At 30.6% G+C, this 25819-nt stretch overlaps 2 non-coding genes across 2 annotated transcripts; one reads left to right on the top strand and one right to left on the bottom strand.

Moving 5' to 3' along the window:
* Nucleotides 1-6287: 6287 nt before the first annotated feature.
* LOC129952985 (small nucleolar RNA U3) lies at nucleotides 6288-6491 on the top strand. The gene has a single exon (XR_008782423.1). It is a non-coding gene; the product is annotated as a small nucleolar RNA U3 (small nucleolar RNA).
* Nucleotides 6492-25091: 18600 nt separating this feature from the next.
* Nucleotides 25092-25163, bottom strand: Trnad-guc (transfer RNA aspartic acid (anticodon GUC)). Its single transcript has one exon. It is a non-coding gene; the product is annotated as a tRNA-Asp (tRNA).
* Nucleotides 25164-25819: the final 656 nt, after the last annotated feature.

Below are 25819 nucleotides of genomic sequence, written 5' to 3'. Positions count from 1 at the left end.
TTTCGCAATTAGGAAGAAATATTGTTAGATTTTTAATATTTATTTTTGTGTTCGAATGGATTTTTATGTATTCAAATAATAATAAAAAAGAAAATGGAACCATAGGACACGACCAAATGAATTCCAATTTTTGTATTTTCCTATCGAAAATGTTAAAAAATGCAAACACTATAGGTGCCACCCCTAAAGAATTTCTCATCACTATTCCTTATTTCCGTGGTGAACTGACTTTAGAGGGTGGTGAATTGATGTTAGCAGTGGTGAATTGATGTTAGAAGGGTGCGTGTAAGTTGACGTTTCAGCTTGTAGGCAAACCAGAATGACAGATTTTTGTCCGGTCTTTATATGGTGTGTCTAAGCTCAGAACCTCAAGTACGATAATGCTGTGTATTAACATACCCACCGAATGAGAAATGTGCTTCGTCACTGAGGAAAATTTGGATAGAAAAATCGGCGTCTACCGCCTGTTCAAGCACCCATTCGACGTATCTACGACATTGTGAATGGTCAGCTGGCTTGTTGGGCTGTGTTGTGCGAGCTGGACTTTATATGGATGTACATATATACATAAGTGTATATCCAAATGCAAAATATGCCATAATGTGCCGTAAGACCGTCCTAATTCCTGAAACCGACCAGAAATCGACACACATTCGGGTCTTAGGCAACACTTTCACTTAAAGCAGCGATATTTTCAGTGGTACGAGGAAAAACGATGATGAACAGTCCTTACAATATCTGTAACCAATCAAGTCTCTTCAAATTTAATCACAATTTTATCAATTTCTGGCGAAACACGATTTTTTAATTTGGTAAAATCACCATTTTTGTAGTAGGTTTTAACGATTTTAATACGTTATGCCATATTTAAGCGATCCATTTTCGTAAATATTAGACTTTCAGCAGAAAAAAACTTGGTTTAAAAACTTAGTTCGACAGATGTCGATTTCCAACCCTATATGTTCTTTTAAAAACGCAAAATGGATAACCCGTTAAAATATTCAAAGTGACACATATTATTCATACAATTCACAATTCATTCTCACCTAAAAATTAAAATAGCTTTGTATTTTTTTATTTTTTTTTAAATTGTGCGATAGAGAATTCTTGAGAAATTCAATAATTAAAACTCTGTTCTCCACATTTCTGACAACTAAAGTAAAAACTTTATATGAACATTTTTGTTTACATTTGTGAAAACACAGAAGTCTCTGAATTCTTAAAAATATAAACTGGTCAAATAATTTTTAATCAAGAACACGTCTTTAAAAATTGTGGTACGTTGAGAAATTTTGGTATAATCTTTTTAGTAGAATATTTATACCTACATATGTATATACCTACTATTTGAAGTCTTCCGCAACAAAATAATGTTTAAACTGAAGTAGTTAAGAGTGGTTTTAAGGATAGCTAATTTGCAGTCATGAAATAATACAATAAAGCCCAGATAAAAGTTCAAACAATAAGTTCTGTTTCTGTTGTTTTGACAAGAACACCGATTATAATAAATTACAATAGTTGCGTTCAATCTCAGACAGATAGGGTATCCGGATACCTTTTTGGTACTGTTTTGCGTGTTAAATACCTAACAGCTGAGATGTCAACAAAGGAATCCAAAGGTATTCAAGAATTTCTGGAGTATGTAGGTATCTGCCAGAACAGAACACATAGTTGCATTTCAAGAAACTTGAAAATTGATTTCAGCTTTTTGTATTTGTTGGTAAACAAAAAGATACAAAATGTCAGTTTAGGTTGTAATTGAGGATGTTCTGTACATAATAGACGATGAAAAAGCTATTTGTCTCCGAATTTGATTATGATCTAGGTATGTATTTTTTTAAACTTCAAAATTGGGTTATTTTTTTTCTCGTTTTGTAGATGACCAATTTGCTAGGTCCGGCGAATCAGTTGAATTATCCATTTAATGTTTTATCTTACAACAATTTTGACTTCGAAGCTTAAATGCTTTTTGTGAACAGCTGAAAGTTGTTTTTATTTTTGGACAGCTATCCGTCCGACTCGTTCAACATGGTATTTAAAAATCCACCTATCTAAGATACCATTTCCAACACGAGATTGAACGTAGCCAATGAGTGCCTACACATTCTGTGAAGGGAATCACATGTCAATTTTGACATTTCCGCTATAGTACCTAGATGCTTCAAAGAAATATGAGTGGTCATAAGCCATACCCGCCTAAGTCAATTTTGCATACTTTTCAGGAGAGCAGTTTGAAGTTTTAGATCGTGTTTGACAAAAAATTTATGAGAACTTCAAAAAAAAATTAATGCAAAATTGAAGAAAATTAACTCATTTTTAAAAATTAAGATCAAATTATTTTTATAAAAGACAACTAAGGAGTAATTTAAGAAAAGAACACTTAAGCTGTTATGGCTTATTGAACTTGAAAAAAATAAAAATCTTAGGTCAAGTTAGGCTTTTGTGGCATATTTAAGAGAAAAAAAGTAAAAAACTTAAGTGGATTTAGGCTATTTTGGCATATTAAGGAAAAACAATTCAAATTTCTTATCTCAACTTAGGTCGATAATATTTGTGTTAGAATGTGGTATATTATTTTCTATGTTGAGTTAAGTTCTTTTCCTTACCAATAAGGAACCATATTTTAAGTTGCTTTTTCTAGATTTTTACTTACGTGTCAAGAAATAGTTGTTCTTGCAACAAATTTTTAACGTTACTTAGTATGTAGCATTTCAATAAACAAACAAATTAAATTTTGAGAAAAATATATGATTATTTTATTTATTATTTCATTTTCTTTTTTTAATTTTATTTACATTTTTTCATTTTTGTGACCAAAATCGCTGTTCGTTTGAATCATCTGCGTTGTCAGGCTCCGTTAAATCATGATGGGTATCTGGCTCGTCCATATTTGTTTTAAGATTATCATAAAAGGAATAAAATCAGGACTTATGAATTGTTTTAGGCTCATAAGATCTGTTTTTTTTCTTGAGAATTACTTGGTAAGTCCATTACGTTGGAAATTTGGACATTTACAGAAGCTCCTCCCTTTCCTACTTTTAAAATTTTAAAAGACTCATTTTTATCCAAAGAATTTTTATATTCCACTTGATTGCTGCGTTTTGTGTATCGCAGCCACCGAACTTCATGCCAATTAAATCTATTACCATCTTCATCAACTCGTTTCCAGGAAAATTTAGATTTAGAAAATTTTGAAAAATCAAAAAAATCTTCGTTCCTCATCTCAACTGTTTCAATGTTGGATCCAACTGTATTGACGAACTGATACCAATCTCTAGGTGTTTCAATTTGGTTTTTTTTTTCAGACGCTCAATTAGGGCATGGTCGCTGTCGCATTCCATGTGCGTATGTCCTGGTTCCAGGAATTTGTGATCGACGTAATCAATTTTTTCCGAGCTAGATAAAAAAGCAATAAACATTGCAGCGATAATGAATTCTTGTTCTGGCCAGAGCATGAATCGCTGTTATGCGATTGAATGTTATGCATTTAGTCTCTTCCGGTAAACTTTTGAGTAGCTTGAAGATGCAAGATGAAATTTCGTTTCCGCCACGACGCGACGGGCCATAGCTTCATGCCACATGAAACATTTTGCGTAATTTGACTCTAAATCAATATCTAATATAATATCAAAAAAATGACGGGCTCAAAAATTTCAAATTTTTATTTTTATTCTAAAATGTCACTCTAGACAGAAAACTCACGTGAACTTAGAAGGTTAAAAGCGTTAATTTATTCATTTGCTTATTAAATAAAAAAATGATAAAGAATGTACTTAAAAGTGAACAATTGGTAAATATCGAAAGATTGAAACAGAAAAGGACCACTGCAATTACTGAAAGCAATCGATTTTTATAGAGCAGATGAAAAGTTATGCCTACAATTATTCATTTTCTTTACTCCGGAAAAATCTTACGAATAAATGCTCGTTTTTCTTATTATCTACTATTTTGCTAAAAAACATATGTACGTGGATTTATTTATATAGAGTTCAAAAGTACATTGCTCAAAAAAAATGTAATTAAGTAGATAAGGAAATGAATGTTTATACAATACAAAATTCAAATTCGGGAACATTATTCACATGAGCACGACCAACGAATGAACGAATATTCGTCGATTTTGACGTTTCTTTCACATGAGAGTTTTTAATTCGTCGCAAATGAAGCCACAGCCGAACACCATACACCACCGAAACCAAAACAAGAATGATTTTTTAGGTTAAGTACGCGCGATTATTTTATTCGTTGCGAGTGTGGATGATGTGGAACGCGAATAAAGTTTGACAGTTCGTATCAACTATAATTTTTTTCGCGACGAATAAATTTGTTTTCTTAAATTTATTAATACATTATAATTTAATGTAAAAGTATGTATCATAAATCAAATAGAAACTATATTGTTATCGTTTTGTTAAGAATTTGTGTGGAAATATGTCTTCAAAAGTATATAAACTCACATTTTGTAATTCATTCGTCGTTCGTTGGTCGCGCTCATGTGAATACTACTTTACCTTTGGCTTTAGCACGTTCAGAAAGCATCCTCGCGAATTGCACCATTTTCACTGCTCTGTTAGACATTTCACACGCACTTTTACAATAACTTTTCACTTTAAAAATAACTTTTTCTTAATCTTCACTGCAGATATGACTAGTCACAGCAACATAAATCAACTTATGACTCGGATTTTTGCGAAATTAATATTAAATTGGTTAAGGCAAAAGAGCCCAAGTATACTTAGATTTGCGATTTTTGAAATTCAAATATGCCATAACGGCCAAACTCGATTTATCATTTTATAAGAAATGTGTTCTGGTTTGCCAAAAGAGCTTAAGTCAAGTTAAATCTATCAACTATCATAACCGTAATTTTCCATAACAGCCTATCTCAAGTAAAGAAAATTTAATTTTTCTTCTATTTGGGGCATAACAGCCTATGTTGACTTAAGGAAAATTTAATAACGGCAGTTTTAAATTATGGGCAGACAATAAATTTCTTATCTTTAATTAAGCTTTTATTCCTTATTATTTTTTTAAGAAAATAAGAAAGTAATATTAACCTATCTAAAGATAAGTTTGTATGGCAAAGCAAACATAAGATACTTAAAGAACATAAGTTGAGTTATGAAACCAATGCGTGCGTTTTGTTCGCATTTCATATAATATAGTAAAGTGAGAAATTCCCAACGAAACTATCCGCAGTGGCCAGATTTTTGTATTTAAAAATTGGTACAACTGAAAGAAGATCTGTTAAAATAATAATAAAAAACTTCTAAATAATAAATAATAAAATAATAATTCTAAACTGAGTTTTTTCCGCAATGGATAGCACACATGATTCCAAATGCAGAACTACTCAACAAGCATAGCCATCGAGATACAAATGCAATATCAATCGTACCAACATTTGAGAACGAAATCACATAAGATCCGTTAGAGGCTCGTATAAATGTTAAAAACCTATCCATAGTGAGATTCTACTCTAACTTTTATCGGTGTTATTCTCACTATGGATATTGTTTTTGTTATTCGTTATTCCTACTTTACTATGGATAGATTTCCCAACAAAACACGGGTAATGTTATAAAAACATTATTTTTTCTTGAGTTAAGTTGTTTTGGCAAATGAAAATTTTTGAAAAGATACTTAGGTTGTTAGGTTCTTTGCTTATAACTTCTGTTTGAAAAGAGATACAGACGTAAAAAATTGAGAGTGTATAGATCTTGATATTTTGAACAGGGTTATGAATAAAACTTATTTTCGTCATATCTCGACTTAGGCGGTTATGGTTTGTGGCCACTGATATAAAACAGAATCTACTAGCAACTTATTCATTAGATTTTGTTATCGATATGAGCAATTAAAAATAACTCAAGAAGAATTCCCGCAATAGAAAAAATAAAAATAATCCACAAGTATGTATTCAAAATTGGATTTTAATTTATTTTTGCATGTTGATTGAATGAGCTACCTACACAAATTTTTATATTGTGCCTACCTAAATACATATTGTTAAATTTATTCATTTTCATAAGTAACTACATATTTACTATTCACAATACCGACCAGACCAGACACCACTAGTGTCTATTATTGTACACGCATTTATGTATATGTAGGTATACGACTTCAGGTTTGCGATACAATCCATGCCATGTTCTTTCATAAAACGAATTTGTTTATTGTGTTGATTGAAATTTTGTGTAGTTTTGTTTGTTTCATATTTATATAGTTTACAGTTACTCATTTCATAAATTTTTATTAATAGAAGTGAATTGCCAAGAAAAGTTAAGACTATACTTCACAGGATCATTTCTGTAGTCAGTCTTCTCTTACTTTTGAAGAAAGTACGAAATTAACAAACCTGCGATGAAGAGGTATATCGTTTTATTCACAGCGTGAGGTTAGACTGTTGTTCGGCAATTTATTTGCATTGAATATCATGTCGTCGATGATCGCTCGGTAATAAATGAATAAAACGACTTCTGAGTGGTTTACCTTTTTTTATAAATATTCACATCACACTTTATTTACTATAACTTGAAATTCTAAGAATAGCTTAGTTTTAACTATTGTTAATATAAATCATAGGCCGGGAGTTAATAATTGCGTTGTATGCAGCGTGACGTAATTGAAACCTAGAGATAAATAGAGGGCGTTTTTATCTATCAGAATCGACTGCTTAAAGCCACGGTGCCAAATTTGATCATCATTTTCTTACTTGGTCGCTGGTCATATTTCTTATTCCATTTGGTCCTTTTTTTAAGAAATTGAACTCGACTCGACTCTATCCTAAAAAATAAAATGCAATTGAATGTACCCCATAACAAAAATGCACGATGATTGAATGCACACGCTGAATGCATTCATTTCACAATTTATTGACAGATGGCTCAACATCTCAAAATCATCACATTTCAAGATCATAATCTTACGGATAAAATGGACATGTCAGAATTTTGGGAAAAGGTCGGTTTTCATAAAAACGGTTTTAATTAATATTGTTTTCGAAATTTAGGTAAGTTCGTTTATAACTTGATGTAACTTTTACTTCCTCAGAGCTCAGCTGCTGCTAAATGGACATTTTTTTTAATTAATTAAATTAAAACGGAAGTTAGACTTAATTATGATGCCATTAATAATAATATAATGCTGGCCAAAGAGCTTCAAGTTTAGAAAAACAACCATAGCGTTTGGTCTGCAAAAACATTTTTTTAATTGAATTTTATATACATTTTATCAAGCGATAATATTCGATCTCCTGACATTATTAACATATTGTGATCTTAAAAAAAAGAAGCTGGGATGCGACCCACACTGATAACTTCCCATACCCTCTCCCGATGTGTCTTGCTTAAATGGTTTGCAGGCTTTCATGTTTTGTTAAAAAAGTTGTCAGTTGAATTAATCTAACAAATTTAAAAATTACCAACAATATTTTGAATATGATGAAATAGCTTAATTTCAAAATCTATTTTTGTTAAGAAATTTTTAAGTCGAACACTAATTTTAGTAGCATTTAAGTACTATTTTTTGTAGATTAAATTTTTTTATGAAAAAAACTGACTGTTAGATTGTTATAAAAAAATTACGGAATGTCGGAAACAATATTTTTAAAAGAAATTAGTTTGAAGCCAATATTTTTTTTTAATTTTTGAAAAGATATTTACTTACTACAGTCCAGGGCGGACCTGGGCCTCAACCAACATGCGTCTCCAGCCAGCTCGGTCCCTAGCTAGCTGTCTCTCTCGAAGCATCCTAAGACGCTCTCATCTTTCTTTGACAGGGTCCAGGCCTCAGCGCCATAAATGAGAACCGAGATGATGAGTGTCTTACAGATGGTGATTTTATATGCTCGAGAGAGGACTTTATTTCTCAATTGCCTTCTAAGTCCAAAGAAGCAGCGATTTGCAAGAGTTATTCTTCATTTGATTTCAGCGCTGGTGTCGTTGTCTGCATAAATAGCGGTCTAGGCACCGCAGACAAAGTCCTTAACTACCTCAAAGTTATAGCTGTCCATGGTGACGTTTTGTCCAAGACGTCGTCGTTCAGTGTCCTTTTTTGATGACAGCATATACTTGGTCTTGCCCTCATTGACCACTAAACACATCTTCTTCGCTTCCGTCGCAATGCTCAAAAACGCTCCACTGACATCACGCTTTGATCTTCCAATTTTATCAATATCATCTGCGTATCCGAGTAATTCGATGGACCTTTGGAAGATTGTGCCTCTAGTGTTGACGGTTGAGTGAAAAGATATTTGTCGAAAGTAAATTTTTACCAACTTTTAGTAATTTTGATTAAATTTTTATATTTTATACAAAAAAATATACCTAAGTTCGATTTTTCTTAAAATTGTACCAGATATAAAAAACGTTATTCTTCGTTTCATACAATTATTTCAGAGATATATCCATTTTTTCGTTTCCTATGGGAAGTTAAAAACCGCTGCGGATAAAAATTGTTTTGGTTCTTTTTTGGTACGATTGGTCATTTTTATTTTCAGCTTTGGTCATGCAAATTTTTTTTTCAAGTGACAACCGTGCTTAAAACTCCTAGAACCTCGTGACTATTGTTTAATGTTTATTATGTTAGATTTACAATAGAAACTTGCTACTTAAGATTTTAAACAGGCCAGTAGGGGTTCGGTCGCATTGGTATGTTAAATTATGCAACCGAGCAGACCAGACGATGGTATTTACTAAAGCAGATTTTCGACGTTAATGAAAGCTACAGAATAGCAATCGAAAGCTTTGTTGTGTTGCAAAAGTTGGCCAAAATGGGTAAGTTCGTCATTTAGTGAGAATAACAACGGCATTTTATTTATTTCATACAACGGTCCTAATGACATCACGCAGATTTTGTGATGTTTCAACGAAAAATTCAAACATTTTCAATTTCGACGTTGTTTCGAATTAAATTAGTAAAGAAACACCTATTTCACGCATTATACCAAATATTTTTGGTTATCTATGCTTTTCTGGCCTTAAATTGATATAACATTAGGAAAACCAATTTTTCTGGAAGTTTGTGTCGAATTCACCCATTTATTTACTAAAATATCTTTTAAATTAAATTTGCTTCGTGTGTCATAAAATCTTCCACAAAACCTTTATGAAAATAAATAAATAACTTCCTCTAACAATAATTTTATTACAGTACCCTGAGTAGGGTTTAAGGATTAAAACAATAAAGTATCGATAGAATTCACCAGTTATTAAACGCAGCTTTTTAGTAGCCTTAGCTTATGCTGCATCTGCATTAACTTTTTCAATAGGACAAACGTTCATTACAGAAGAATCCAGAGCTAAAAAAGTTCCTGGAGAAAATGGATGCTTCAAACGCTTGGAAACCTACCCCGAAGACCGGGCATTTAACCTTTCACTAACTTTAGGTTGTTATTGTAAATGCAATAGCTAAAAGAACAAAAGGAGTTTAAAACTCCTAGGGCCTTACCAATAATTATTGCCTAAACAAGCGTTTAGATAAACGCCACGTTAAACTTTAGAGACGAGTTTATTTGTGTGTTAACCAATAACCAAATTAAACACGTCTTTAGCTAAACTCTGCTCTATTACATTATCTACTACATTTGTTGCCAAACAGACATATGAGTGAATTGCATCGGTAATCGGTATTAAATCTCGCATTATCTAATTGGAAGTCCACTGACAACATTGCAGATATTTCAATGTTCTTTGGGGGGTGTTCACCAGTTTCCTTCTGAAACCGACTAAACTTATTTTGCTCCTGGCTTGCGTTTTTAAGGCAATAGCCAGTGGCATTTAACATTTCCTGAATGCTCTGTCAAGCTTCAAATTTAGCTTTGAGTGTTTTTCCATCCTTGAGTTTACTCTCCACTCCATTGGAATAACAATTTACTCTGAAATAAATTGAAATGTTACTTATATATTTAAATAAAAAGAAATTAATCTATTTGTTTATTTTGATTGCTAATTTTTATGAGCTCACGGTCACAGCCAAAAATAAATTTGCAGCAGATTAAAGAAACATACGAAAAATTTCCTTTCCTGCCAACTGCCAGAATGACAGCACAAACATAACGTTAAACCTTAATCACGAAGTTAAACACGCGTTTCTCTACTCTAAAATTTAGAGTGACGTTTAGCGTTAAGCTGACTATTAAATTGATTATTGGTATGGTTCATTATTTAGAGTCCACTTAAATATTTAAGTCGTCACTAAATTTTATTATTGGTAAGGCACCTAGTTTTTAATAAAAAGCGAAATATTTTAAGTTTAAATACAACTGTACATTTATTGAAACTATTTTTAGTTTTTGGTTGGTGTATATAAAAATAAAAAAACATGTTTAACAGTCTTATGAATTGAAATGTTTATACAATGTTATATAGTTCAATAGTATACAAATTTATTAAACAAAAACAAACACATTTTTAATAATTTCTTGGTTTAAAAATACACTGATAACTTTTCTATCTATCATCAGACAACTGCAGTGTCTATTTTTATCCATCAGTTGGATGAAGTTGCCTCACAAAAACTTCTAAAATTATGTCAGCGCAATGTTTACCAGCTTCGTCAGCTTCAATTATTCTTTCTTTTAGAAAATATCTGTTAAATCCCGAAACCCAAACGGTTTTAATACTCTGATCACTTGTTTATCCAACATTAGACAAATGTAGGGTCCATTATTATTATCCAACAGTTTTATGAAGTTGATTTATTAGGTCGCGCCCCTTTGATTAAGTATCAAATATTTATTCATCTTTTTCGGGAAATTGTTGATCTTCTTTTGGCATTTTAAACAATGTTTTAATCATACGTTAAGTTCGGAAAATACTTAATACGATCAATTCTCTGATATTTCTTTAACAAAATTGTACATTTTTATAGGTCTTTTAAATTTTGATGGCTTTTCTTCTGTGACAATTGGCTATGGTGTGCCCTCGACAATTACAAAAGGCGCACCTCTCAACGTCTTCACCATGAGATTCAATATTTTTTCCCTCGGAAAATTGTATTGTGTGATCATCAAGCCAGAAATATTCCAATGTGACTCCAGTTTCTAGTTTTTCGTTTTCATGCCAGATAGGATCTGGAATTTGACAAGGATACCCAAAATCATCCAGAGCTTCACTGTCTTTTATCGGTAATGCGTCCACTGATGAACTTTTTGAGTAGTTTTGAATAAAAATCTGCAGTGCATTGGCCTTCTCCAGACTTTGCCTCCAAAGATGCGGAATACTTTGAAATAAGAATAAAATTCCTCTAATAGTTGCATCTTCTTCCATCGCTTGCACCTCCTTGCTGAAGTTATCGATTTCTAGTATCGACACAGGATTGAAGATCTTCTCAGGAGCATCACGAATTTCGTTTCCTCGTATAGAATTCAAACAATTTGCAGATGCAGATGAAGTAATTAATAAAGCACACCACATGGCTGTGAAAAGCTTTGAAGCCATTATGAAATTGAATAAAAATGAAAGCTTTTTTCACAAAAAATATAGGCTGTAAATGAACTTGTCTGCTGCTCTTAAACTCACTGAAGATAATGTTTAAGTAAAACCGTATGAGGTTTGTTTTTATAGGTTCAACAGAATGTTCTAAATGATAATATTTCTTGGCATGACGAAATGAGCTTGCATATTCATTCGTAATAATCTCACTCTCTTTTTTATCCCAGCTGTTGGTGTTGAAGTATTTTTTTTAAATAGAAATATCTACATACCCATTGGCATTGAGCATTTACAATATTTTTTTATCAGTATAAACATTCGATAATTGAACTTCTTGGAACTTTAATCAAAATAAATAAAGTATTTTTTTATGATAAAAGCTAGGTAGATGAAATTTTGCTTGTCCCATTCATTAACCAAATCGCTAGATTAATGTTCTTGGAATAAAGGAAAGAGAGTTTTTTGAACCACATTCAAAAATTTATTTATAGTACTTATGCAGAATTCAAAGTCCATTTCTTATTGCATTTACTGATATATGGTTAGGGTAGCTGTTAGCACTATGCATATCCAGTCTTAAGAATGGGCATTCTTCATTGGAAATATTGGAAGTACCAATGTAGATTTGTAGCCAGTATATCTAGAGCCAGTCACTAGCATCCAGCAACTTCTCAATTATTCTGAAAAGGTTACAATTTTCAGAAATTCGTAACACTATCTACTATTCCTAATAGAATGCTTTTTTGTGGCTACTGTTTTTTCGTTGCCATGCTGAACATTTTTTAGAGACCTCAAAGAATTACCAATTAGCCGGTTATAGCTATCAGTAAAATCCATCAGTAAAATTTTAGTTTTTAATTTTTGAACATGTTACAGATTTATTTCTAGCAAAAGATTGAGGTAATAAGATAAATCCTATATTCAAGTATGTTTTTCAAAATGAAACAATTCATTTAAAGTTTTATTTAATTTATAAATCCATTTTAATGATGAAATTTCATTTTACTGAACAGCTGACTGCCAAAAGCCAAAAAAAAAACAAATAAATTTCGTTTTACTGTTGGTTTTCCAATTTTTTACTGTTACGACACATCCTTAAAGAATTTACTGATGAAACCAACAGTAAAAAGGCGCGAAGCTCGATATTATGATCGAAAGAAAACAACATTTAATGTCGTAAATTTACTGATTGCTATAAACGCTCATCAATAAAACATATCATGTTCTTCCTGTTTCAAATTTTATTGAAGGATTTTACTGATAGCTATAACCGGCCCCTTAGAGTTTCGCTATGGTTTTCATCATTGAAACCAATGGTTTTTTTGGCATGATGCTTATAGTTATTATTGACATATGACAATGAGCAAAATTTCCTGATTGAAAGTTCAACAGAAAATATTTTCTGACAGAATTATGTAATTAAAATTATGTAGAATTGAAACACGAATCAATGGAACGGAACACAAATCAATCACAATATAATCAGTTGTTTAAGAAAAAAAAAATATTTTGCGATAAATAGCTGCGCAATTAAACTTTTATGCTCAACAAGTAACAGAATTAATAACGCAAAGATTTTGGTAATCTTTTGACTGAAAACGCCAAATTCATTGATGAATGTTTGTTTGTATTCTGTTCATTATTTAATAAAATCACTTTTCCATTAGGAAGATCGAGATAATGCGGTTGGTCTTTATCAAACATTTTAAACAAGTTTATTGGGCTGTAAAACTATCAAGCATGCAACTTACCTTACGAATTTTGTTCAATAATAAAATAACTTATCTATTGATTGATAAAAAGTTAATTAAATATGGGTATAAATTATGAAACCGAAATCAATTTAGTGAGATTGAAATTAAATATTTAAGCAGGTACTTTAAAGTAATACTTCGAAAAATTAAGGTATTAATTGCCGTCAAACTATTTTTGTACTTTTTAATCTTCCTTCCTTTGTTTCACATGAGCGCGTCAAGAAAAAAATTGAAGTTGATACGAACTGTCAAACTTTATTCGCGTTCCACATTATCCACACTCCCAACTAATAAAATAATAGCGCGTTCTTAACCTAAAAAATCATTCTTGTTTTGGTTTCGGTGGTCAAAGTCAAACTTTATTCGCGACGAATTAAAAACTCTCATGTGAAAGAAATGTCAAAATCGACGAATATTCGTTCATTCGTTGGTCGTTGGTCGTGCTCATGTGAATAATGCTTTCAGGTTCACTGATCACTTTGCAAGTCTTAATTTTAAAGATACTGTTTTATTGAGTGGATTTGTCTAAACGGACTAATGCATAAACCAAAGTCTATGTATCTGCAGATGTCGGCAACATGAATCTTCTGTTGTCCATCCCTATTTACCTAAATAAATACATAGTTCATATACATTCCTACAGTCAATCTCAGTCGTGTTCGTACAGAACGCCAAATTTATTAAAGTGTTAAAAGAAAAATGATTGGTTTAATTCCTTGCCTGAATAACTGTTAATATTTGCACTTTTGTTACTCACTTTAACGCAGTAGATGTTTTAAGCGAGTTTTGAGAATGTTTTTGTTTTAAAATTTCAAAACATGAGGAAATCTAAAGAAATCATGCTCTGAAATCGATAACATTGTTAACTTCGGTCTGATTTGTCGAATTGAAAATTTTTGACTTTTCTCGACGTTTAAGTTTCCTAGAGTCGAAATAAAAGACGTTTAGAGAGATGTATGTGCGTGGGTGTGTATTGTGTACATACATTCGTACGTCCCTACGTTCGCGAAGTATTTTTTGTCGGTGACAGCTCAAGAACCAGTAGAGATATCGACTTCAAATAAATGTTGTTATATAGATAATAATGCAGAAAGATGCAGAAAGGGCTCTCAAAAATTGAGAAATAAATTTATTATTATATACTGTGACCAAACAAATATAATATTGGAAAAAAATCCAATTAAAAGTTTTTTTTATAATTCAAAAAAAAACTAAAAAAAATATTTGTCACCCCGAAAATTATACTATTAAATCTTGTCCAAAATTTTGAGAAAAATCGAATTGACAGTTTTACTCAAAGTGGGTAAAAATTGACTTTCGACTCAAATATCTTTTCAAAAACTTAAGATTATGGCTTCCAATTAATTAATTTATCTTACTAGAAATATTGTTTTAAACTTTAGGAAAAAATTTGAGAAAAATTGAATTGACAGTTTTTTTTTACACAAAATAAAAACCTAAAATAAAATTAACAAAAGTTGGTAAAAATTGCTTTTCGACTCAAATATGTTTTCAAAAATTTGATATATTGTCTTTAAACTAATTTCATCTTTAAGAAATTAAATTTTCAACATTCAGTAACATTTTGAAAAACAATGGAATTGGCAGTTTTTTTTTACAAAAAATAAAAACCTAAACAAAAATTAATACAAAATTAACAAAAGTTGGTAAAAATTTCTTTTCAACTCAAATATCTTTTAAAAAGATTGAAATATTGGCTTAAATTAATTTTAACTTATAAGGAATATTGTTTTAAATATCCGATACAATTTTGGGAATAATTGATTTGACAGTTTTTTAAGAAAAAAAAAAACTTTAAAAAAGCATCACCAAAAGTTCGTCAAAATGATTTTCGACTCAAATATATTTTTAAAAAATTGAGATATAGGATTCAAGTTAATTTATTTTATAAAAAAAAACATCGTTTTCAACATTCGGTAAAATTTTGAGAAAAATCGAAATAATCCAATATGACTCCAGTTTCTAGTTTTTCGTTATGAATATGATGCCAGATATGATTTGGAATTCGAGAAGGATACCCAAAATCATCTACATCTTTACTGTCAGCTATTGGTTGTATCGCTTATAGCATTACAGAAACAATCCACATAGCTGCTATAAGCTTTAAAATCGCTGTTATTTCTGTTGAAGCCATAATGAATCAGTTTTGAAAGCTCTTTTTTAAAAACAATTCTAGTTAATAAATAAACTTGTGTTTTGATCATGAACTTACAGCTGCGAATATGCGAACAAAATTATATAGGGTTTGTTTTTATACGCCCAGCACAATGCTTAGAATATTAATTAAGTTCTCATTATGACGTAATAAGCTTTCATATCCCTACATCATAATCTCAATTTTGTTTAACTCGCTTGATAGTGTTTATTTTTTGAATTAAAATAAAATTTATGAATGGATATATGTACATGTTATATCCAAGCACACTTGTGCGCCCCAACAAATTTCAAACAAAGATAAACCCACGCAAAATCTTGACTTCAAATTCAATTAAACACATTGTAATAATTCTTCAAAGATGATGCAACGATAATAAACATAAATTGCATATCAGCACTTCTTGGCCTTCAGCCTTGTGCAAGAGTATCAAATGGATATCAAAAGTATTTGACAATATTGAATCATTGCATCATCCGCAGTCAAACAAAGGTTTGCTGCGTTAGCATATTAATAATATAAAAGGGATCTCCAGATCTCTTTCTAGTTTAGTTTTTTCACAAGTTTATCAACGTATAGCCGATGATTTCCCCCGACCAACGGTAAGGGATCTGACGCTTAAATAAAAGTGTTTTTAATTAAAATAAAACGGTCTTTTATTTCGGTTGCCCTGTTCCCAGAACAGGAAGAAAGATTTTTTTTGAATCTTTGAGAAAACTCAATTAAAATTGGCGCAGTCGGTAGGATTCCAGTCAGATTATAAGTGAAAATTATAAGAGACATGGTAATCCAGTGGTCGAACCGGAATTAAATTTTTTCGCGACCCAAAAAATTTGTTTTTATTGTGAAAATTAATAAATGCAAAAACGTGTTTTAGTTAACAATAAAAAATAAATGCAAAAAAAAAAAAATTAAATAAAGTAAAAGTGATTAATTTTCGAACGAAAATCGTGAATTTCATTTAACTAAATTTAATTACAAAAAAAATAATAATTTTTCGAACGAAAATCGAAAATTATTAAAAAGGAAAAATTATTTAGTAACCAACGCCAGTGAATATGGTTAATGTTGCGAAGCCTCATAGAGAGGAAATAATTTTCAGTGAAGAGTGAAAAGTGGAAGAGTAGAAGTGAAATTAAAGGCTGATGAACAATTATAATTAATAAATTAATTGAAAAAACCCTATAATGAAAATTGAGTAAAAATAAAAAAAATGAGTGAGTGAGAAAAAGAAAAATTAATAGATAAATAAAAAGAACATAAAAAAAATATAATTTTTTTTTATACAAAAGCAAAAGTGCAAACAAATTAAAAACAAAATAAAAAATAATAAACCAAAAGGAACGATAACAAGCAAAACCAAAAAGGTTAAATGCAACAAATAGTGCAACTAAAAGAAAAAAATTAAAATTTATGGTTCAAATTATATGTGGAAAATCCACTTGAACCCAACGTTGATGTAAGTGGCATGATCTAAAGCCCCAACGAGATCAAGTTGATGAACCGAATCAGAAGAGATTCGCAACGAGCTGAATTAAGGCAGCTAAACTACAACCAGCAAAGAAACTTTCAAGAACAAGCAGACAACATGGAACCATCAGTAGCACAACAACAGCAAGAGCAGCAACAGCAGCCGCAACAACCACCATTAGTAGGAGGTAATAATAATTTAAGATCTTTGGAATTAAATCCCCTTAAATATATAGAAAGATTACAAAATTTTGACGGTAAAACCGAAGACCTCCCTATTTTTATTTCAAATGTGGATGATATAATCCCCACATTATTAACTTATAATGACATTTCTCAAAAAATGTGTATAAACATTCTTAAGAGTAAATTTATAGGAAGGGCCAGACAGGCTATCGAAATTCATACCCATCTTACAAGATGGATTGATATAAAAAACATGCTTTTGCAAAATTTCGGTGGATTTAAAAATTCGTTCCAATTATATGAGGATCTCAGAGCTTCTCAATATAGAGGCGATCCGATTAAATTTTATAACTACATACAACATACCCTTTCCTTATTAAACCAAAAGAGTTTACAAGAAAATAATATTTCTGATATCCCTCGTAATAACGAAACAGCGCTTAAAATCTTTAAAGAAAGATTACCGACGCATATGAGAACAATTCTATATGCATTAAAACCCACAACCATGGAGTCAGCACTTCATGAGATAACTCAAGCAGGATTTATCACACGACAAAATAATGACTTTAATAATGAAAAACAAAAGCACACTAATACTAATAAAAAATTTGAAAATAGATATGAGAATAAGAATAAAAATAATAATAATAACTTTAAAAATCCTAATAATCCATTTAGGAATAATGAAAATAATAAAAATTGGCAACCAAAACCTTATGTGCCGAACAATCAAAATAATTATAATAGACCAAATAATAATAATTATAATAATAACAATAATAACAGAAATAGACAGTATCCTCAAAGATTTGAACCAATGGATATCGATCCAAGTTCATCCCAAGTAAGGAGAGCACATGAAGCTAACTACGTAGACAAACAAAAAGAACAAACGCAAGCAAATTTTCGGCATTTTGCCTCGGAATCTCACTTCCCTATATTAAATTAGAAAAGGGGAATACAATTTTAAGACTCCTTATTGACACCGGAGCAACTAATAGCCTTTTGAGGGAACAAGATTCTCCAAAAGAATTTACAAAATGGCGTACCAATCCCATGACAATACGGACAGCAGGAAACCCTATAGTAGTAAAAAAAGATGTATTAATACCAAAAAACAGATTTGCACTATCTGTAAAAAATGATTGTGAATTCCAAGTGCACACCTTTAATGAAGAGTATAATGGAATAATTGGAAACAATATTTTGATTCCAAATGATGGAGAAATAAATTACAAAAATAAAACATTGAAATTGAATGACGAAATCATTCCTTTATTCTTCAGCGAAAATGAAGAAAAGGAATATGAAAAGACAATCAATTATTTTAATGAAATAAAACCTGTAGACTCCATATTAAATAATGAAGTGAAAAAGGATCTGCGAACAGATCACTTAAACAAAGAAGAAAAACAAATATTATATAAATTAATAAAAGAATGCGACGGAGCATTTTATAAAAAGGGTGATGATTTAACTTTTACAAATCATGTAAAACATAACATCCCAACGGAAGATAACTCTCCCATATATACAAGGATATACAGATATCCTGAGGTCCACAAAAAAGAAGTGGATAGGCAAATAAAAGAGATGCTTGAATCAAAAATAATTCAACATTCTACTTCGCCTTATAACGCCCCAATTTGGGTCGTTCCTAAAAAAGAAGACCACGCTGGTAATAAAGAGTGGCGAATAGTAATAGATTATAGAAAGTTAAACAATGTTACTAAAGAAGATAAATATCCTATTCCAAACATGGATTCGATATTAGATAAGCTAGGACAAGCAATATATTTTACAACGTTAGATCTAACAAAAGGATTTTATCAAATAGAAGTTGAAGCTAAAGATAGGGAAAAAACAGCATTTAGTACATTAACGGGACATTATGAGTTCGTAAGAATGCCATTCGGTTTAAAGAATGCACCTGCAACTTTCCAAAGACTCATGAATGAGGTCTTGAAAGATTACATAGGAAAAATATGTTACGTTTATTTAGATGACATCATAATATTCTCCTCTAGCCTACAAGAACATATGGATTCACTCCATAAAATCTTATTGACACTCAAGAATGCAAATCTTAAAGTATCACTAAATAAATCTGAGTTTCTACGAAAAGAGACAGAATTTTTAGGGCATGTAGTAACCCCAAATGGTGTAAAACCAAATCCAAAGAAAATTGAAACTATAAAGAATTTTCCTATCCCAAAAACAGTAAGAGAAATACAAAGCTTTCTAGGATTAACAGGATACTATAGAAAATTTATAGATGACTATGCAAAAATAATTAAACCTTTAACTTTATGCCTAAAGAAAAACAGCAAAATAAATATAAATGATCACGATTACAAAGAATCTTTTCATAAATTGAAAACTTTAATGACTAACGATTTAATAAATAGACACCCTGACTTCTCAAAAGAATTTACACTAACAACTGACGCCAGCAATTTTGCTATTGGAGCCGTGTTAAGTCAAACACATGGACCTCTCAGTTTTGCCTCAAGAACACTTAATAAACATGAGTGCAATTACAGTACAATTGAAAAGGAATTATTAGCAATAGTTTGGGCAACGAAACAATTTAGACATTACCTATACGGTAGACAATTCATTATTAAAACAGATCATAGACCTTTAGTATGGTTACACAATTTAAAAGAGCCAAATACCAGACTCCAACGATGGAAAATAAAATTAGAAGAATACGATTTTAAAATTGAATATATCCAAGGCAAAGAGAATAAAGTAGCAGATGCACTTTCCAGAATCAAAATAGAAGACAATAAAGTCATATTACATAACCAAGATGAGTTAGCAACACAGCATAGTGCTGAATCAGATAGTTCACATCTTATTCCTATTAGTGAAAAACCGGTTAATTTATTTAATCGACAAATAATTCTTGAAATCAATGAAAATGATCATCAAGAAATTTTGTACCCACATGTTGGAAAAAGAAGAATAACATTCAGTAGAAAAGAATATAAAGAAGAAGACTTTATAAACATAATAAAAGAAGTAGATACAACAATACTAAATTGCATATATGTCAAAGATGACGAAATATTTAAAAAATTCCAAGATATATGGAAAAAGGAAAATAAATTAAGTAATAAAATATTACAAAGAAGCATGATTATATTAAAAGATATAAAAGAGTTAGAAGCAAGAGAAATTATATTAAGAAATCATAAAAATCATAATCACGCAGGAATCGAAAAAATATTCTTAGAAATAAAACGAGAATATTATATGCCGAACCTTAAAAATTTAATTAATAAAATAATAAACAATTGCTCAACGTGTATGGCAAAAGCAGAAAGAAACCCAATTAAACTACCTTACGAAAAAACAGAGACTCCAAAGAGTCCTAACGAACACTATCATATCGATATATGGTTTGTTAATAAAAAAGAAAAATATATATCATGTATTGACAAATTCTCTAAATTTGCAGCAATTGAACCAATCAAAACAAAAACTTATGTAGACGTAATAAACGCTCTCACTAGAATATTTTCATACATGAAGAAACCAAATAAAATTACTCTCGACAATGAAAACGCATTTGTATCAGAAACATTTAAGAACTTTTTAGAAAATAACAACATAATCATACATTATTGCACAGCTAATAGACACACCGGAAATTCCGATGTAGAAAGACTTCATAGCAGTCTAAATGAACATATGAGAATCTTACAGCAATTACAACTATCCAATGAAGAAGATATACCAATAAAGCACGCTACAAAAGCACTTGAATCTTACAATAACGTAATCCATTTAACTACCAAAGAAAAACCAATCGACGTTCACTTTAATAAAATTGACAACGAAATAATCTATAAACGAATTGAAGAAAATAAAATAAAAATATTAAATAAATTAAACATTAATAGAAAAGATGTAAGCATAGACGAAAATTATGCGAAGGTAACAGAACAAGAGAAAATAAAAAACAAAATCGTACCTAAACATAAAAAGGTGAAAGTTATTAATAAAACTGATAAAAAATACACGTTACAAGAAGGAAATAGATTTAAAAAAATTCCTAATCGCATTCTTCATAAAGATCAATTTAGGAAGAAGAAAATGACAGCTTTATAAGAAAAATGTCAAAAATACGAAAAGAGTTTGAAGTACTCTTACCCCATCCTAAATCAAATAGACAAAAAAGAGGATTAATAAATATTTTAGGAACAGGTATGAAATTTTTATACGGAACCATGGACGACAATGATCGCCATGATATCGAAGAACATCTAAAAATAATAGAAACAAACAATCATAATGAGATAACAAATTTAAACAAACAAATAATAATAAATGAAAAATTTAATAAACAAATCAAAATACTTACTGAAACTTTAAATAATGAAACTAATAACATAATTAAAAGAATCAATACATTTGTAGAAAGCTACGATTACGTAAAAGATATAGCTAAAATACAGTACGAGATAAAGTTAAGAGAAAACCTCGAATATTTACATGAAGACATAGAAAAAATAAAAGAAATAATAATGACTTCAAGATTAGGAATACTCAGCAGAGATATTTTAACTGTAGAAGAAATAGATAAATACGGCATTAATATAAATAACTTGGAAGAGTTAAAACTCAGTTTAGCCCTATATAAAACAAATATTATATTTATAATTAAAGTACCCAAATATACAAATGAACTGTATAAAAAGATATACGTTCAACCCATTCCAAATAAGGATAGTAATTCCCAGTTAAAAATACAAAAACACCTTTATCTGACAAAAGATCAAATAATATATGACAGTACTAAATATGTACAAAATTTAACCAAAATAAATGATGATTGTATAGAAAATATACTTAAAAAGTCAATGAATTGTAAACTTATAAAAAATATAAATGAACAAGTATTAGAAATAGGAAATAATAATCTTGTATTAATTAATGTAAAATTACAAGAACTTAATCAAAATTGTAACAATCAAAAAATTAAAATTAAAGGTAACTACCTTATTAGATTTGAAAATTGTAAAGTTAAAATAAACAATAAATCATATGAAAGGAAAAATTATAAGCATGAGCTTTTAATTCCTAATACAATATTGGATATAAATTATACTAAAATTGAAGAATTAACTTTTGAAGAATTAAAATATCAAAATATAAACAATTTAAAAGAAATACAAGAATTGAAATATAGTCATAAAAAGTCAAGTTTCAAAATATATTTTATCATTTCATTCATTTTAATAATTGTAATAATTTATGTTTATCTAAAATTAAAAAGTAAGAAAAGGAAGATAATAAATAATGTAAATCTTCCAACGGTCAATTTCCGACCCTTAGAAGAATCTAAAGAGGGGGGTGTTATATCCAAGCACACTTGTGCGCCCCAACAAATTTCAAACAAAGATAAACCCACGCAAAATCTTGACTTCAAATTCAATTAAACACATTGTAATAATTCTTCAAAGATGATGCAACGATAATAAACATAAATTGCATATCAGCACTTCTTGGCCTTCAGCCTTGTGCAAGAGTATCAAATGGATATCAAAAGTATTTGACAATATTGAATCATTGCATCATCCGCAGTCAAACAAAGGTTTGCTGCGTTAGCATATTAATAATATAAAAGGGATCTCCAGATCTCTTTCTAGTTTAGTTTTTTCACAAGTTTATCAACGTATAGCCGATGATTTCCCCCGACCAACGGTAAGGGATCTGACGCTTAAATAAAAGTGTTTTTAATTAAAATAAAACGGTCTTTTATTTCGGTTGCCCTGTTCCCAGAACAGGAAGAAAGATTTTTTTTGAATCTTTGAGAAAACTCAATTAAAATTTACATGTGTTCGTGGGAACTTCCCAACTTATACTAGAAACTTGCTTGCTTATCATTTATAATCTTTATGCACAATTTTATTTCTTGGAATCAAATTAAATTATTCGAATCAAGTTAGGTTAGTAATCTTTTAAGATAGTCGGCGGCCGTACCTAGTTACTTTGACAATTATGCTGAAAATTTAACAAGAATTCCAAACACCTTTACTTTGTACAACTATAAAAGATTACTGCAAATATCTAAGGATAATGTGATTAAATAGATAAGTTTCAATCAGCTGTCGAACTGACTTTATTTTCATTTGATTTAAGAATAATAGCAGCGTTTTATTATCACAATGATCCATTTCAGATCAAGAAAATAAAACAGCTGTCATTATCACATTTAAATTTTATTATTTTATGTTCATAGCGGAGTTGCCCTTCGAAATGAGAAAACTAATTTTTGGATCCGTAAAAAAGACCACCAAGTAAAAGGCGTGATTTCACTCTGTTGCTGATTTGATCACGAGGAAAATTAAGCGGCTAATGTCGATTATTGTATTTTTATAGACGACTTTATTTGCTGTGTGACCGTAGCCGTTCTGATTATAAGCCCTTTGTTCTCTAGGTGCATATAATTCAAATAACGGGTTATCCATTTTGCAGTTTCAAGGTACAGTGCTAGAATTCGACACCTGTCTAGCTAAGTAGAAATATTGCTGCTGTAAGTGAAAGTGTTGCCGAACATCCAAATGTGTCGATTCTCGCAGTTTTCAGGAATTAGGACTGTCTTGCGGCATATTATGGCGTATATTGCATTTGGGGTTTTAAGAATCTTTCACCCTCAATTCAAAGCATTATGGTCACATGATAACCGACTTTTTTTTGACTGCTATTGAAAAAAACTGGTTTTAACAAGACGTTGTCACATGCCATACAGATACAACTCAAGTGAATATGGCTTTACTGCAAGAGACATTTCCTGGCCGCGTAATTTCTCGTCATGGCGATATCAATTGGCATAACATTTGTCATGTTATGGCTCAGATACCGCCAAATAGGTGTCAAAAGAATCGTTGCTTGCTTCAATTCGAGTAGTGGCCATTTAAATGACGTAGTCTTTCAAATGTCAACCTTCAAACTTTATAATAAAAAAGAAATACCGTTTACTTTTGAAACCGCAAAAAGGATAACCTTGTGTATAACATCGTTATTTAGCTCTAGCCATGTACAGCGACTGCCTCACCAGCGTCGTTTTCGAAATGTACGGGCTAATGAACCCGACACGCCAGCCTGTCCAAACCAAACTGTAATTTTAGACGATGCATTAACATCAGGCCCTACGGCAATTTCGTTTAATAAGACCCATTTGTCTAAAAAAGGGCCTAGACGTCGTCATTAGAGATCAATGGGTTCGTTTTCCAAACGATTTGATAAGCTCAGTCAGTCAAGAATCAGCGGCGGCGTTGTCAATAGTCGTTTAACTTATCCGCCAAAATATTTTAATCCCCGTCATTAAAAAAAAAAACCTTTTTTGTTGGAAGTTCACTATGTGACGATCTTACGCAGTCAATCGCAAAGCTTTGTGTCTAATAAGTCATGTTCTTCAGTGGGGTAGTTTCTTATGAATCATATTATAAACAATTTCATTGAATTTTAATTGGAATTTGAAATGGAAAATAATAATGCATTATTAAAATTCTTAAGCACCTACCTGCTACCGATATGTGTTTGATTGGGGTTTTCCATAATGTATGTTTTGTTTGATAACTAAATAATATTCACAAATACATTTTTCATTCATAAGTTGGTACCTAGGGCAGTTATGGTAGATATAATTCTGCCTGACATAATTTTTTTTAGTTCGTAGTGAAATTTTTATTACTACCTAATAATTTGAAATTTGAATCGAACAGGTCCTCAAATAATTCTGAACAAATCTATGTTCCTACTTTTATTGCTTTTGAGATTGGCGTCCTACGTTGTCAATGGATTCGAAATTCCATTTGCTTTAACTTGTTATTGTTTTCTTCTATATCCCAGATTTGTACCTATTCTCCCCCTTCTTCAACCCAACCTTACACAAAGCCCATACCTATGGACCTCGGTGATTATTTAAAAATGTATACATTTCTTTGTTAACATCTCTTTTAATCACATCAATGTATGTATTTTGAAAAAACATACAATACCAGGTTTAGAAAAAAATTAACAAACAAATACAAAAATATATCCGCAAGACTCCCCGACGGGGAATTGAACCCCGGTCTCCCGCGTGACAGGCGGGGATACTGACCACTATACTATCGAGGATTGTTAAAAATAGGTTTACAAATGAGATACTTAACACAAATACAACGACCTTGAATAATTTCAATGTTTTTCTTTATTATATTATACTACTAAAGAAACAATAAGTGGATAGGTTAATTATCTTGTTAGATTTATAAACAAATGAGCAGATACATTAATATAAATGATTGTTAAAAATAAAAATCATGTTAAAGTAATTTTCAAATCAAATAAACGAGTCTAAAACAGTTCATGAACAAACCTTTTCCGCCATTTTTATACACAGCTGATCAAAAAAATAGGTGTGATAATTAATTTCTTATTTTAATTTTTTGTATGTTAAATAATAATTTTACGTGGATATTTTTAAAGCTCTTACAAAAAACACTCAAAGCCTTTAAATACAAAACAGTTATAGATAATATAGAACCAAAACTGCCGATGAAGGTTACCTATTTCACTTTCACAAAAAAATAGGTGCGTCTTCCTTAAGTATTAATATTATCGGTTTTCATAATGATTTCTGTATCATATCACAATTTTTGTTTTACGTTCTCTTATAACCTGAGTATCCACCATCAATTATCGTCCAAAACTTTTTGCAATTGTCGCGCCACTGACTCTATTAACTTTTGGCATGTTTGCTGGGGTATGGAATACAATTCTCTTTGAAACCG

This window comes from Eupeodes corollae, chromosome 3, assembly GCF_945859685.1.
Source record: "Eupeodes corollae chromosome 3, idEupCoro1.1, whole genome shotgun sequence".
NCBI classification, from domain to species: domain Eukaryota; kingdom Metazoa; phylum Arthropoda; class Insecta; order Diptera; family Syrphidae; genus Eupeodes; species Eupeodes corollae.
The sequence above is the reverse complement of the archived record's forward strand: the minus strand, read 5'-3'. Positions and strand labels throughout refer to the sequence as shown.